Here is a 16,795-nt window from a genome sequence, read left to right as displayed (position 1 = left end):
CCCTAGGAGCGTCTTGCCACATGTCAACACTGGGTCTGACTGAGCGCCTCCAGGAGAGAGGCCCAAGCAAGACACGCCCCGAGGAGCGTCTTGCCACATGTCAACACTGGGTCTGACAGAGGGCCTCCAGGAGAGAGGCCCAAGCAACACGCGCCCCGAGGAGCGTCTTGCCATATGTCTCCACTGGGTCTGACTGAGCGCCTCCAGGAGAGAGGCCCAAGCAAGACGCGCCCCGAGGATCATCTTGCCACATGTCACTACTCGGTCTGACTGAGCGCCTCCAGGAGAGAGGCCCAAGCAAGACGCACCCCGAGGAGCGTCTTGCCACATGTCAACAATGGGTCTGACTGAGGGCCTCCAGGAGAGAAGCCCAAGCAAGACGTGCCCCGAGGAGCGTCTTGCCACATGTCAACACTGGGTTTGACTGAGCGCCTCCAGGAGAGAGGCCCAAGCAAGACGCGCCCCGAGGAGCGTCTTGCCACATGTCAACACTGGGTCTGACTGAGCGCCTCCAGGAGAGAGGCCCAAGCAAGACGCGACCCGAGGAGCGTCTTGCCACATGTCACCTCTGGTTCTGACTGAGCGCCTCCAGGAGAGAGGCCCAAGCAAGACGCGCCCCGAGGAGCGTCTTGCCACATGTCAACACTGGGTCTGACTGAGCGCCTCCAGGAGAGAGGCCCAAGCTAGACGTGCCCCTAGAAGCGTCGTGCCACATGTCAACACTGGGTCTGACAGAGTGCCTCCAGGAGAGAGGCCCAAAGCAAGACGCGCCCCGAGGAGTGTCTTGCCACATGTCACCACTGGGTCTGACTGAGCGCCTCCAGGAGAGAGGCCCAAGCAAGACGCGCCCCGAGGAGCGTCATGCCACATGTCACTACTGGGTCTGACTAAGCGCCTCCAGGAGAGAGGCCCAAGCAAGACGCGCCCCGAGGAGCGTCTTGCCACGTGTCAACACTGGGTCTGATTGAGGGCCTCCAGGAGAGAGGCCCAAGCAAGACGCGCCCCGAGGAGCGTCTTGCCACATGTCAACACTGGGTCTGACAGAGGGCCTCCAGGAGAGAGGCCCAAGCAATACGTGCCCCTAGAAGCGTCTTGCCACATGTCACTACTCGGTCTGACTGAGTGCCTCCAGGAGAGAGGCCCAAGCAAGACGCACCCCGAGGAGCGTCTTGCCACATGTCAACAATGGGTCTGACTGAGGGCCTCCAGGAGAGAAGCCCAAGCAAGACGTGCCCCGAGGAGAGTCTTGCCACATGTCAGCACTCGGTCTGACTGAGCGCCTCCAGGAGAGAGGCCCAATTAAGACGCGCCCCTAGGAGCGTCTTGCCACATGTCAACACTGGGTCTGACTGAGCGCCTCCAGGAGAGAGGCCCAAGCAAGACGCGCCCCGAGGAGTGTCTTGCCACATGTCAACACTGGGTCTGACAGAGGGCCTCCAGGAGAGAGGCCCAAGCAACACGCGCCCCGAGGAGAGTCTTGCCATATGTCACCACTGGGTCTGACTTAGCGCCTCCAGGAGAGAGGCCCAAGCAAGACGGGCCCCGAGGAGCGTCTTGCCACATGTCAGCACTCGGTCTGACTGAGCTCCTCCAGGAGAGAGGCCCAAGCAAGATGCGCCCCTAGGAGCGTCTTGCCACATGTCAACACTGCGTCTGACAGCGGGCCTCCTGGAGAGAGGCCCAAGCAAGACGCGCCCCGAGGAGTGTCTTGCCACATGTGTACACTGGGTCTGACAGAGGGCCTCCAGGAGAGAGGCCCAAGCAAGACGTGCCCCGAGGAGTGTCTTGCCATATGTCACCACTGGGTCTGACTGAGCGCCTCCAGGAGAGAGGCCCAAGCAAGACGCGCCCCGAGGAGCGTCTTGCCACATGTCAGCACTCGGTCTGACTGAGCGCCTCCAGGAGAGAGGCCCAAGCAAGACGCGCCCCTAGGAGCGTCTTGCCACATGTCAACACTGGGTCTGACTGAACGCCTCCAGGAGAGAGGCCCAAGCAAGACGCGCCCCGAGGAGCGTCTTGCCCCATGTCAACACTGGGTCTGACAGAGGGCCTCCAGGAGAGAGGCCCAAGCAACACGCGCAAAGAAGGAGCGTCTTGCCATATGTCACCACTGGGTCTGACTGAGCGCCTCCAGGAGAGATGCCCAAGCAAGACGCGCCCCGAGGAGCGTCTTGCCACATGTCACCACTGGGTCTGACTGAGCGCCTCCAGGAGAGAGGCCCAAGCAAGACGAGCCCCGAGGAGCGTCTTGCCACATGTCAACACTAGGTCTGACTGAGTGCCTCCATGAGAGAAGCCCCAGCAAGACGCGCCCCGAGGAGCGTCTTGCCACATGTCAGCACTCGGTCTGACTGAGCGCCTCCAGGAGAGAGGCCCAAGCAAGACGCGCCCCGAGGAGCATCTTGCCACATGTCACTACTCGGTCTGACTGAGCGCCTCCAGGAGAGAGGAACAAGCAAGACGCACCCCGAGGAGCGTCTTGCCACATGTCAACAATGGGTCTGACTGAGGGCCTCCAGGAGAGAAGCCCAAGCAAGACGGGCCCCGAGGAGCGTCTTGCCACATGTCAGCACTCGGTCTGACTGAGCTCCTCCAGGAGAGAGGCCCAAGCAAGATGCGCCCCTAGGAGCGTCTTGCCACATGTCAACACTGGGTCTGACAGAGGGCCTCCAGGAGAGAGGCCCAAGCAACACGCGCAAAGAAGGAGCGTCTTGCCATATGTCACCACTGGGTCTGACTGAGCGCCTCCAGGAGAGATGCCCAAGCAAGACGCGCCCCGAGGAGCGTCTTGCCACATGTCACCACTGGGTTTGACTGAGCGCCTCCAGGAGAGAGGCCCAAGCAAGACGCACCCCGAGGAGCGTCTTGCCACATGTCAACAATGGGTCTGACTGAGGGCCTCCAGGAGAGAAGCCCAAGCAAGATGTGCCCCGAGGAGCGTCTTGCCACATGTCAACACTGGGTTTGACTGAGCGCCTCTAGGAGAGAGGCCCAAGCAAGACGCGCCCCGAGGAGCGTCTTGCCACATGTCACCACTGGGTCTGACTGAGCGCCTCCAGGAGAGAGGCCCAAGCAAGACGCGCCCCGAGGAGCGTCATGCCACATGTCACTACTCGGTCTGACTAAGCGCCTCCAGGAGAGAGGCCCAAGCAAGACGCGCCCCGAGGAGCGTCTTGCCACGTGTCAACACTGGGTCTGATTGAGGGCCTCCAGGAGAGAGGCCCAAGCAAGACGCGCCCCGAGGAGCGTCTTGCCACATGTCAACACTGGGTCTGACAGAGGGCCTCCAGGAGAGAGGCCCAAGCAATACGTGCCCCTAGAAGCGTCTTGCCACATGTCACTACTCGGTCTGACTGAGCGCCTCCAGGAGAGAGGCCCAAGCAAGACGCACCCCGAGGAGCGTCTTGCCACATGTCAACAATGGGTCTGACAGAGGGCCTCCAGGAGAGAGGCCCAAGCAATACGTGCCCCTAGAAGCGTCTTGCCACATGTCACTACTCGGTCTGACTGAGTGCCTCCAGGAGAGAGGCCCAAGCAAGACGCACCCCGAGGAGCGTCTTGCCACATGTCAACAATGGGTCTGACTGAGGGCCTCCAGGAGAGAAGCCCAAGCAAGACGTGCCCCGAGGAGAGTCTTGCCACATGTCAGCACTCGGTCTGACTGAGCGCCTCCAGGAGAGAGGCCCAATTAAGACGCGCCCCTAGGAGCGTCTTGCCACATGTCAACACTGGGTCTGACTGAGCGCCTCCAGGAGAGAGGCCCAAGCAAGACGCGCCCCGAGGAGTGTCTTGCCACATGTCAACACGGGGTCTGACAGAGGGCCTCCAGGAGAGAGGCCCAAGCAACACGCGCCCCGAGGAGAGTCTTGCCATATGTCACCACTGGGTCTGACTTAGCGCCTCCAGGAGAGAGGCCCAAGCAAGACGGGCCCCGAGGAGCGTCTTGCCACATGTCAGCACTCGGTCTGACTGAGCTCCTCCAGGAGAGAGGCCCAAGCAAGATGCGCCCCTAGGAGCGTCTTGCCACATGTCAACACTGCGTCTGACAGCGGGCCTCCTGGAGAGAGGCCCAAGCAAGACGCGCCCCGAGGAGTGTCTTGCCACATGTGTACACTGGGTCTGACAGAGGGCCTCCAGGAGAGAGGCCCAAGCAAGACGTGCCCCGAGGAGTGTCTTGCCATATGTCACCACTGGGTCTGACTGAGCGCCTCCAGGAGAGAGGCCCAAGCAAGACGCGCCCCGAGGAGCGTCTTGCCACATGTCAGCACTCGGTCTGACTGAGCGCCTCCAGGAGAGAGGCCCAAGCAAGACGCGCCCCTAGGAGCGTCTTGCCACATGTCAACACTGGGTCTGACTGAACGCCTCCAGGAGAGAGGCCCAAGCAAGACGCGCCCCGAGGAGCGTCTTGCCCCATGTCAACACTGGGTCTGACAGAGGGCCTCCAGGAGAGAGGCCCAAGCAACACGCGCAAAGAAGGAGCGTCTTGCCATATGTCACCACTGGGTCTGACTGAGCGCCTCCAGGAGAGATGCCCAAGCAAGACGCGCCCCGAGGAGCGTCTTGCCACATGTCACCACTGGGTCTGACTGAGCGCCTCCAGGAGAGAGGCCCAAGCAAGACGAGCCCCGAGGAGCGTCTTGCCACATGTCAACACTAGGTCTGACTGAGTGCCTCCATGAGAGAAGCCCCAGCAAGACGCGCCCCGAGGAGCGTCTTGCCACATGTCAGCACTCGGTCTGACTGAGCGCCTCCAGGAGAGAGGCCCAAGCAAGACGCGCCCCGAGGAGCATCTTGCCACATGTCACTACTCGGTCTGACTGAGCGCCTCCAGGAGAGAGGAACAAGCAAGACGCACCCCGAGGAGCGTCTTGCCACATGTCAACAATGGGTCTGACTGAGGGCCTCCAGGAGAGAAGCCCAAGCAAGACGGGCCCCGAGGAGCGTCTTGCCACATGTCAGCACTCGGTCTGACTGAGCTCCTCCAGGAGAGAGGCCCAAGCAAGATGCGCCCCTAGGAGCGTCTTGCCACATGTCAACACTGGGTCTGACAGAGGGCCTCCAGGAGAGAGGCCCAAGCAACACGCGCAAAGAAGGAGCGTCTTGCCATATGTCACCACTGGGTCTGACTGAGCGCCTCCAGGAGAGATGCCCAAGCAAGACGCGCCCCGAGGAGCGTCTTGCCACATGTCACCACTGGGTTTGACTGAGCGCCTCCAGGAGAGAGGCCCAAGCAAGACGCGCCCCGAGGAGCGTCTTGCCACATGTCAACACTGGGTCTGACTGAGTGCCTCCATGAGAGAAGCCCCAGCAAGACGCGCCCCGAGGAGCGTCTTGCCACATGTCAGCACTCGGTCTGACTGAGCGCCTCCAGGAGAGAGGCCCAAGCAAGACGCGCCCCGAGGAGCATCTTGCCACATGTCACTACTCGGTCTGACTGAGCGCCTCCAGGAGAGAGGCCCAAGCAAGACGCACCCCGAGGAGCGTCTTGCCACATGTCAACAATGGGTCTGACTGAGGGCCTCCAGGAGAGAAGCCCAAGCAAGATGTGCCCCGAGGAGCGTCTTGCCACATGTCAACACTGGGTTTGACTGAGCGCCTCTAGGAGAGAGGCCCAAGCAAGACGCGCCCCGAGGAGCGTCTTGCCACATGTCACCACTGGGTCTGACTGAGCGCCTCCAGGAGAGAGGCCCAAGCAAGACGCGCCCCGAGGAGCGTCATGCCACATGTCACTACTCGGTCTGACTAAGCGCCTCCAGGAGAGAGGCCCAAGCAAGACGCGCCCCGAGGAGCGTCTTGCCACGTGTCAACACTGGGTCTGATTGAGGGCCTCCAGGAGAGAGGCCCAAGCAAGACGCGCCCCGAGGAGCGTCTTGCCACATGTCAACACTGGGTCTGACAGAGGGCCTCCAGGAGAGAGGCCCAAGCAATACGTGCCCCTAGAAGCGTCTTGCCACATGTCACTACTCGGTCTGACTGAGCGCCTCCAGGAGAGAGGCCCAAGCAAGACGCACCCCGAGGAGCGTCTTGCCACATGTCAACAATGGGTCTGACATCGGGGCTCCTGTAGAGAGGCCCAAGCAACACGCGCCCCGATGAGTGTCTTGCCATATGTCACCACTGGGTCTGACTGAGCGCCTCCAGGAGAGAGGCCCAAGCAAGACGCGCCCCGCGGAGCGTCTTGCCACATGTCAGCACACGGTCTGACTGAGCGCCTCCAGGAGAGAGGCCCAAGCAAGACGCGCCCCGAGGAGCGTCTTGCCACATGTCAGCACTCGGTCTGACTGAGCGCCTCCAGGAGAGAGGCCCAAGCAAGACCCGCCCCTAGGAGCGTCTTGCCACATGTCAACACTGGGTCTGACTGAGCGCCTCAAGGAGAGAGGCCCAAGCAAGACGCGCCCCGAGGAGCGTCTTGCCACATGTCAACACTGGGTCTGACAGAGGGCCTCCAGGAGAGAGGCCCAAGCAACACGCGCAAAGAAGGAGCGTCTTGCCATATGCCACCACTGGGTCTGACTGAGCGCCTCCAGGAGAGATGCCCAAGCAAGACGCGCCCCGAGGAGCGTCTTGCCACATGTCACCACTGGGTCTGACTGAGCGCCTCCAGGAGAGAGGCCCAAGCAAGACGAGCCCCGAGGAGCGTCTTGCCACATGTCAACACTGGGTCTGACTGAGTGCCTCCATGAGAGAAGCCCCAGCAAGACGCGCCCCGAGGAGCGTCTTGCCACATGTCAGCACTCGGTCTGACTGAGCGCCTCCAGGAGAGAGGCCCAAGCAAGACGCGCCCCGAGGAGCATCTTGCCACATGTCACTACTCGGTCTGACTGAGCGCCTCCAGGAGAGAGGCCCAAGCAGGACGCACCCCGAGGAGCGTCTTGCCACATGTCAACAATGGGTCTGACTGAGGGCCTCCAGGAGAGAAGCCCAAGCAAGACGTGCCCCGAGGAGCGTCTTGCCACATGTCAACACTGGGTTTGACTGAGCGCCTCCAGGAGAGAGGCCCAAGCAAGACGCGCCCCGAGGAGCGTCTTGCCACATGTCAACACTGGGTCTGACTGAGCGCCTCCAGGAGAGAGTCCCCAGCAAGACGCGCCCCGAGGAGCGTCTTGCCTTATGTCAGCACTCGGTCTGACTGAGCGCCTCCAGGACAGAGGCCCAAGCAAGACGCGCCCCGAGGAGCATCTTGCCACATGTCAACAATGGGTCTGACTGAGGGACTCCAGGAGAGAAGCCCAATCAAGACGCGCCCCGAGGAGCGTCTTGCCACATGTCAACACTGGGTCTGACTGAGGGCCTCCAGGAGAGAAGCCCAATCAAGACGCGCCCCGAGGAGCGTCTTGCCACATGTCAACACTGGGTCTGACTGAGCGCCTCCAGGAGAGAGGCCCAAGCAAGACGCGCCCCGAGGAGCGTCTTGCCACATGTCACCTCTGGTTCTGACTGAGCGCCTCCAGGAGAGAGGCCCAAGCAAGACGCGCCCCGAGGAGCGTCTTGCCACATGTCAACACTGGGTCTGACTGAGCGCCTCAAGGAGAGAGGCCCAAGCAAGACGCGCCCCTAGAAGCGTCTTGCCACATGTCAACACTGGGTCTGACAGAGGGCCTCCAGGAGAGAGGCCCAAGCAAGACGCGCCCCGAGGAGCGTCTTGCCACATGTCAACACTGGGTCTGACAGAGGGCCTCCAGGAGAGGGGCCCAAGCAATACGTGCCCCTAGAAGCGTCTTGCCACATGTCACTACTCGGTCTGACTGAGCGCCTCCAGGAGAGAGGCCCAAGCAAGACGCACCCCGAGGAGCGTCTTGCCACATGTCAACAATGGGTCTGACTGAGGGCCTCCAGGAGAGAAGCCCAAGCAAGACGTGCCCCGAGGAGAGTCTTGCCACATGTCAGCACTCGGTCTGACTGAGCGCCTCCAGGAGAGAGGCCCAAGCAAGACGTGCCCCTAGGAGCGTCTTGCCACATGTCAACACTGGGTCTGACTGAGCGCCTCCAGGAGAGAGGCCCAAGCAAGACACGCCCCGAGGAGCGTCTTGCCACATGTCAACACTGGGTCTGACAGAGGGCCTCCAGGAGAGAGGCCCAAGCAACACGCGCCCCGAGGAGCGTCTTGCCATATGTCTCCACTGGGTCTGACTGAGCGCCTCCAGGAGAGAGGCCCAAGCAAGATGGGCCCCGAGGAGCGTCTTGCCACATGTCAGCACTCGGTCTGACTGAGCTCCTCCAGGAGAGAGGCCCAAGCAAGATGCGCCCCTAGGAGCGTCTTGCCACATGTCAACACTGGGTCTGACAGAGGGCCTCCAGGAGAGAGGCCCAAGCAACACGCGCAAAGAAGGAGCGTCTTGCCATATGTCACCACTGGGTCTGACTGAGCGCCTCCAGGAGAGATGCCCAAGCAAGACGCGCCCCGAGGAGCGTCTTGCCACATGTCACCACTGGGTCTGACTGAGCGCCTCCAGGAGAGAGGCCCAAGCAAGACGCGCCCCGAGGAGCGTCTTGCCACATGTCAACACTGGGTCTGACTGAGTGCCTCCTTGAGAGAAGCCCCAGCAAGACGCGCCCCGAGGAGCGTCTTGCCACATGTCACTACTCGGTCTGACTGAGCGCCTCCAGGAGAGAGGCCCAAGCAAGACGCACCCCGAGGAGCGTCTTGCCACATGTCAACAATGGGTCTGACTGAGGGCCTCCAGGAGAGAAGCCCAAGCAAGACGTGCCCCGAGGAGTGTCTTGCCATATGTCACCACTGGGTCTGACTGAGCGCCTCCAGGAGAGAGGCCCAAGCAAGACGCGCCCCGAGGAGCGTCTTGCCACATGTCAGCACTCGGTCTGACTGAGCGCCTCCAGGAGAGAGGCCCAAGCAAGATGCGCCCCTAGGAGCGTCTTGCCACATGTCAACACTGGGTCTGACTGAACGCCTCCAGGAGAGAGGCCCAAGCAAGACGCGCCCCGAGGAGCGTCTTGCCACATGTCAACACTGGGTCTGACAGAGGGCCTCCAGGAGAGAGGCCCAAGCAACACGCGCAAAGAAGGAGCGTCTTGCCATATGTCACCACTGGGTCTGACTGAGCGCCTCCAGGAGAGATGGCCAAGCAAGACGCGCCCCGAGGAGCGTCTTGCCACATGTCACCACTGGGTCTGACTGAGCGCCTCCAGGAGAGAGGCCCAAGCAAGACGAGCCCCGAGGAGCGTCTTGCCACATGTCAACACTAGGTCTGACTGAGTGCCTCCATGAGAGAAGCCCCAGCAAGACGCGCCCCGAGGAGCGTCTTGCCACATGTCAGCACTCGGTCTGACTGAGCGCCTCCAGGAGAGAGGCCCAAGCAAGACGCGCCCCGAGGAGCATCCTGCCACATGTCACTACTCGGTCTGACTGAGCGCCTCCAGGAGAGAGGCCCAAGCAAGACGCATCCCGAGGAGCGTCTTGCCACATGTCAACAATGGGTCTGACTGAGGGCCTCCAGGAGAGAAGCCCAAGCAAGACGGGCCCCGAGGAGCGTCTTGCCACATGTCAGCACTCGGTCTGACTGAGCTCCTCCAGGAGAGAGGCCCAAGCAAGATGCGCCCCTAGGAGCGTCTTGCCACATGTCAACACTGGGTCTGACAGAGGGCCTCCAGGAGAGAGGCCCAAGCAACACGCGCAAAGAAGGAGCGTCTTGCCATATGTCACCACTGGGTCTGACTGAGCGCCTCCAGGAGAGATGCCCAAGCAAGACGCGCCCCGAGGAGCGTCTTGCCACATGTCACCACTGGGTCTGACTGAGCGCCTCCAGGAGAGAGGCCCAAGCAAGACGCGCCCCGAGGAGCGTCTTGCCACATGTCAACACTGGGTCTGACTGAGTGCCTCCATGAGAGAAGCCCCAGCAAGACGCGCCCCGAGGAGCGTCTTGCCACATGTCAGCACTCGGTCTGACTGAGCTCCTCCAGGAGAGAGGCCCAAGCAAGATGCGCCCCTAGGAGCGTCTTGCCACATGTCAACACTGCGTCTGACAGCGGGCCTCCTGGAGAGAGGCCCAAGCAAGACGCGCCCCGAGGAGTGTCTTGCCACATGTGAACACTGGGTCTGACAGAGGGCCTCCAGGAGAGAGGCCCAAGCAAGACGTGCCCCGAGGAGTGTCTTGCCATATGTCACCACTGGGTCTGACTGAGCGCCTCCAGGAGAGAGGCCCAAGCAAGACGCGCCCCGAGGAGCGTCTTGCCACATGTCAGCACTCGGTCTGACTGAGCGCCTCCAGGAGAGAGGCCCAAGCAAGACGCGCCCCTAGGAGCGTCTTGCTACATGTCAACACTGGGTCTGACTGAACGCCTCCAGGAGAGAGGCCCAAGCAAGACGCGCCCCGAGGAGCGTCTTGCCACATGTCAACACTGGGTCTGACAGAGGGCCTCCAGGAGAGAGGCCCAAGCAACACGCGCAAAGAAGGAGCGTCTTGCCATATGTCACCACTGGGTCTGACTGAGCGCCTCCAGGAGAGATGCCCAAGCAAGACGCGCCCCGAGGAGCGTCTTGCCACATGTCACCACTGGGTCTGACTGAGCGCCTCCAGGAGAGAGGCCCAAGCAAGACGAGCCCCGAGGAGCGTCTTGCCACATGTCAACACTAGGTCTGACTGAGTGCCTCCATGAGAGAAGCCCCAGCAAGACGCGCCCCGAGGAGCGTCTTGCCACATGTCAGCACTCGGTCTGACTGAGCGCCTCCAGGAGAGAGGCCCAAGCAAGACGCGCCCCGAGGAGCATCTTGCCACATGTCACTACTCGGTCTGACTGAGCGCCTCCAGGAGAGAGGCCCAAGCAAGACGCACCCCGAGGAGCGTCTTGCCACATGTCAACAATGGGTCTGACTGAGGGCCTCCAGGAGAGAAGCCCAAGCAAGACGTGCCCCGAGGAGCGTCTTGCCACATGTCAACACTGGGTTTGACTGAGCGCCTCCAGGAGAGAGGCCCAAGCAAGACGCGCCCCGAGGAGCGTCTTGCCACATGTCAACACTGGGTCTGACTGAGCGCCTCCAGGAGAGAGTCCCCAGCAAGACGCGCCCCGAGGAGCGTCTTGCCTTATGTCAGCACTCGGTCTGACTGAGCGCCTCCAGGAGAGAGGCCCAAGCAAGACGCGCCCCGAGGAGCGTCTTGCCACATGTCAACAATGGGTCTGACTGAGGGACTCCAGGAGAGAAGCCCAATCAAGACGCGCCCCGAGGAGCGTCTTGCCACATGTCAACACTGGGTCTGACTGAGCGCCTCCAGGAGACTGGCCCAAGCAAGACGCGCCCCGAGGAGCGTCTTGCCACATGTCACCTCTGGTTCTGACTGAGCGCCTCCAGGAGAGAGGCCCAAGCAAGACGCGCCCCGAGGAGTGTCTTGCCACATGTCAACACTGGGTCTGACTGAGCGCCTCCAGGAGAGAGGCCCAAGCAAGACGCGCCCCTAGAAGCGTCTTGCCACATGTCAACACTGGGTCTGACAGAGGGCCTCCAGGAGAGAGGCCCAAGCAAGACGCGCCCCGAGGAGTGTCTTGCCACATGTCACCACTGGGTCTGACTGAGCGCCTCCAGGAGAGAGGCCCAAGCAAGACGCGCCCCGAGGAGCGTCATGCCACATGTCACTACTCGGTCTGACTGAGCGCCTCCAGGAGAGAGGCCCAAGCAAGACGCGCCCCGAGGAGCGTCTTGCCACGTGTCAACACTGGGTCTGATTGAGGGTCTCCAGGAGAGAGGCCCAAGCAAGACGCGCCCCGAGGAGCGTCTTGCCACATGTCAACACTGGGTCTGACTGAGCGCCTCCAGGAGAGAGGCCCAAGCAAGACGCGCCCCTAGGAGTGTCTTGCCACATGTCAACACTGGGTCTGAATGAGCGCCTCCAGGAGAGAGGCCCAAGCAATACGTGCCCCGAGGAGCGTCATGCCACATGTCAGCACTCGGTGTGACTGAGCGCCTCCAGGAGAGAGGCCCAAGCAAGACGCGCCCCGAGGAGCGTCTTGCCACATGTCACCACTGGGTCTGACTGAGAGCCTCCAGGAGAGAGGCCCAAGCAAGACGCGCCCCAAGGAGCGTCTTGCCACCTGTCACCAATGGGTCTGACTGAGCGCCTCCAGGAGAGAGGCCCAAGCAAGACGCGCCCCGAGGAGCGTCTTGACACTTGTCAACACTGGGTCTGACTGAGGGCCTCCATGAGAGAAGCCCAAGCAAGACGCGCCCCAAGGAGTGTCCTGCCACATGTCAACACTGGGTCTGACAGAGGGCCTCCAGGAGAGAGGCCCAAGCAATACGCGCCCCGAGGAGCGTCTTGCCATATGTCACCACTGGGTCTGACTGAGCGCCTCCAGGAGAGAGGCCCAAGCAAGATGCGCCCCTAGGAGCGTCTTGCCACATGTAAACACTGCGTCTGACAGCGGGCCTCCTGGAGAGAGGCCCAAGCAAGATGCGCCCCGAGGAGTGTCTTGCCACATGTGAACACAGGGTCTGACAGAGGGCCTCCAGGAGAGAGGCCCAAGCAAGACGTGTCCCGAGGAGTGTCTTGCCATATGTCACCACTGGGTCTGACTGAGCGCCTCCAGGAGAGAGGCCCAAGCAAGACGCGCCCCGAGGAGCGTCTTGCCACATGTCAGCACTCGGTCTGACTGAGCGCCTCCAGGAGAGAGGCCCAAGCAAGACGCGCCCCGAGGAGCGTCTTGCCACATGTCAGCACTCGGTCTGACTGAGCGCCTCCAGGAGAGAGGCCCAAGCAAGACGCGCCCCTAGGAGCGTCTTGCCACATGTCAACACTGGGTCTGACTGAGCGCCTCCAGGAGAGAGGCCCAAGCAAGACGCGCCCCGAGGAGCGTCTTGCCACATGTCAACACTGGGTCTGACAGAGGGCCTCCAGGAGAGAGGCCCAAGCAACTTGCGCAAAGAAGGAGCGTCTTGCCATATGTCACCACTGGGTCTGACTGAGCGCCTCCAGGAGAGATGCCCAAGCAAGACGCGCCCCGAGGAGCGTCTTGCCACATGTCACCACTGGGTCTGACTGAGCGCCTCCAGGAGAGAGGCCCAAGCAAGACGAGCCCCGAGGAGCGTCTTGCCACATGTCAACACTGGGTCTGACTGAGTGCCTCCATGAGAGAAGCCCCAGCAAGACGCGCCCCGAGGAGCGTCTTGCCACATGTCAGCACTCGGTCTGACTGAGCACCTCCAGGAGAGAGGCCCAAGCAAGACGCGCCCCGAGGAGCATCTTGCCACATGTCACTACTCGGTCTGACTGAGCGCCTCCAGGAGAGAGGCCCAAGCAAGACGCACCCCGAGGAGCGTCTTGCCACATGTCAACACTGGGTCTGACTGAGCGCCTCCAGGAGAGAGTCCCCAGCAAGACGCGCCCCGAGGAGCGTCTTGCCTTATGTCAGCACTCGGTCTGACTGAGCGCCTCCAGGAGAGAGGCCCAAGCAAGACGCGCCCCGAGGAGCGTCTTGCCACATGTCAACAATGGGTCTGACTGAGGGACTCCAGGAGAGAAGCCCAATCAAGACGCGCCCCGAGGAGCGTCTTGCCACATGTCAACACTGGGTCTGACTGAGCGCCTCCAGGAGACTGGCCCAAGCAAGACGCGCCCCGAGGAGCGTCTTGCCACATGTCACCTCTGGTTCTGACTGAGCGCCTCCAGGAGAGAGGCCCAAGCAAGACGCGCCCCGAGGAGTGTCTTGCCACATGTCAACACTGGGTCTGACTGAGCGCCTCCAGGAGAGAGGCCCAAGCAAGACGCGCCCCTAGAAGCGTCTTGCCACATGTCAACACTGGGTCTGACAGAGGGCCTCCAGGAGAGAGGCCCAAGCAAGACGCGCCCCGAGGAGTGTCTTGCCACATGTCACCACTGGGTCTGACTGAGCGCCTCCAGGTGAGAGGCCCAAGCAAGACGCGCCCCGAGGAGCGTCATGCCACATGTCACTACTCGGTCTGACTGAGCGCCTCCAGGAGAGAGGCCCAAGCAAGACGCGCCCCGAGGAGCGTCTTGCCACGTGTCAACACTGGGTCTGATTGAGGGTCTCCAGGAGAGAGGCCCAAGCAAGACGCGCCCCGAGGAGCGTCTTGCCACATGTCAACACTGGGTCTGACTGAGCGCCTCCAGGAGAGAGGCCCAAGCAAGACGCGCCCCTAGGAGTGTCTTGCCACATGTCAACACTGGGTCTGAATGAGCGCCTCCAGGAGAGAGGCCCAAGCAATACGTGCCCCGAGGAGCGTCATGCCACATGTCAGCACTCGGTGTGACTGAGCGCCTCCAGGAGAGAGGCCCAAGCAAGACGCGCCCCGAGGAGCGTCTTGCCACATGTCACCACTGGGTCTGACTGAGAGCCTCCAGGAGAGAGGCCCAAGCAAGACGCGCCCCAAGGAGCGTCTTGCCACCTGTCACCAATGGGTCTGACTGAGCGCCTCCAGGAGAGAGGCCCAAGCAAGACGCGCCCCGAGGAGCGTCTTGACACTTGTCAACACTGGGTCTGACTGAGGGCCTCCATGAGAGAAGCCCAAGCAAGACGCGCCCCAAGGAGTGTCCTGCCACATGTCAACACTGGGTCTGACAGAGGGCCTCCAGGAGAGAGGCCCAAGCAATACGCGCCCCGAGGAGCGTCTTGCCATATGTCACCACTGGGTCTGACTGAGCGCCTCCAGGAGAGAGGCCCAAGCAAGATGCGCCCCTAGGAGCGTCTTGCCACATGTAAACACTGCGTCTGACAGCGGGCCTCCTGGAGAGAGGCCCAAGCAAGATGCGCCCCGAGGAGTGTCTTGCCACATGTGAACACAGGGTCTGACAGAGGGCCTCCAGGAGAGAGGCCCAAGCAAGACGTGTCCCGAGGAGTGTCTTGCCATATGTCACCACTGGGTCTGACTGAGCGCCTCCAGGAGAGAGGCCCAAGCAAGACGCGCCCCGAGGAGCGTCTTGCCACATGTCAGCACTCGGTCTGACTGAGCGCCTCCAGGAGAGAGGCCCAAGCAAGACGCGCCCCGAGGAGCGTCTTGCCACATGTCAGCACTCGGTCTGACTGAGCGCCTCCAGGAGAGAGGCCCAAGCAAGACGCGCCCCTAGGAGCGTCTTGCCACATGTCAACACTGGGTCTGACTGAGCGCCTCCAGGAGAGAGGCCCAAGCAAGACGCGCCCCGAGGAGCGTCTTGCCACATGTCAACACTGGGTCTGACAGAGGGCCTCCAGGAGAGAGGCCCAAGCAACTTGCGCAAAGAAGGAGCGTCTTGCCATATGTCACCACTGGGTCTGACTGAGCGCCTCCAGGAGAGATGCCCAAGCAAGACGCGCCCCGAGGAGCGTCTTGCCACATGTCACCACTGGGTCTGACTGAGCGCCTCCAGGAGAGAGGCCCAAGCAAGACGAGCCCCGAGGAGCGTCTTGCCACATGTCAACACTGGGTCTGACTGAGTGCCTCCATGAGAGAAGCCCCAGCAAGACGCGCCCCGAGGAGCGTCTTGCCACATGTCAGCACTCGGTCTGACTGAGCACCTCCAGGAGAGAGGCCCAAGCAAGACGCGCCCCGAGGAGCATCTTGCCACATGTCACTACTCGGTCTGACTGAGCGCCTCCAGGAGAGAGGCCCAAGCAAGACGCACCCCGAGGAGCGTCTTGCCACATGTCAACAATGGGTCTGACTGAGGGCCTCCAGGAGAGAAGCCCAAGCAAGACGTGCCCCGAGGAGCGTCTTGCCACATGTCACCACTGGGTTTGACTGAGCGCCTCCAGGAGAGAGGCCCAAGCAAGACGCGCCCCGAGGAGCGTCTTGCCACATGTCAACACTGGGTCTGACTGAGCGCCTCCAGGAGAGAGTCCCCAGCAAGACGCGCCCCGAGGAGCGTCTTGCCTTTTGTCAGCACTCGGTCTGACTGAGCGCCTCCAGGAGAGAGGCCAAAGCAAGACGCGCCCCGAGGAGCGTCTTGCCACATGTCAACAATGGGTCTGACTGAGGGACTCCAGGAGAGAAGCCCAATCAAGACGCGCCCCGAGGAGCGTCTTGCCACATGTCAACACTGGGTCTGACTGAGGGCCTCCAGGAGAGAAGCCCAATCAAGACGCGCCCCGAGGAGCGTCTTGCCACATGTCAACACTGGGTCTGACTGAGCGCCTCCAGGAGAGAGGCCCAAGCAAGACGCGCCCCGAGGAGCGTCTTGCCACATGTCACCTCTGGTTCTGACTGAGCGCCTCCAGGAGAGAGGCCCAAGCAAGACGCGCCCCGAGGAGCGTCTTGCCACATGTCAACACTGGGTCTGACTGAGCGCCTCCAGGAGAGAGGCCCAAGCAAGACACGCCCCGAGGAGTGTCTTGCCACGTGTCAACACTGGGTCTGATTGAGGGCCTCCAGGAGAGAGGCCCAAGCAAGACGCGCCCCGAGGAGCGTCTTGCCACATGTCAACAATGGGTCTGACTGAGCGCCTCCAGGAGAAAAGCCCAAGCAATACGCGCCCCGAGGAGCGTCTTGCCACATGTCAGCACTCGGTCTGACTGAGCGCCTCCAGGAGAGAGGCCCAAGCAAGACGTGCCCCGAGGAGCGTCTTGACACTTGTCAACACTGGGTCTGACTGAGGGCCTCCAGGAGAGAAGCCCAAGCAAGACGCGCCCCGAGGAGTGTCTTGCCACATGTCAACACTGGGTCTGACAGAGGGCCTCCAGGAGAGAGGCCCAAGCAACACGCGCCCCGAGGAGCGTCTTGCCATATGTCACCACTGGGTCTGACTGAGCGCCTCCAGGAGAGAGGCCCTAGCAAGACGCGCACCGAGGATTGTCTTGCCACATGTCAGCACTCGGTCTGACTGAGCGCCTCCAGGAGAGAGGCCCAAGCAAGACG

This window comes from Nothobranchius furzeri, chromosome 3 (genome assembly GCF_043380555.1).
Source record: "Nothobranchius furzeri strain GRZ-AD chromosome 3, NfurGRZ-RIMD1, whole genome shotgun sequence".
NCBI lineage: Eukaryota > Metazoa > Chordata > Actinopteri > Cyprinodontiformes > Nothobranchiidae > Nothobranchius > Nothobranchius furzeri.
Note: the sequence above shows the minus strand (reverse complement) of the source record.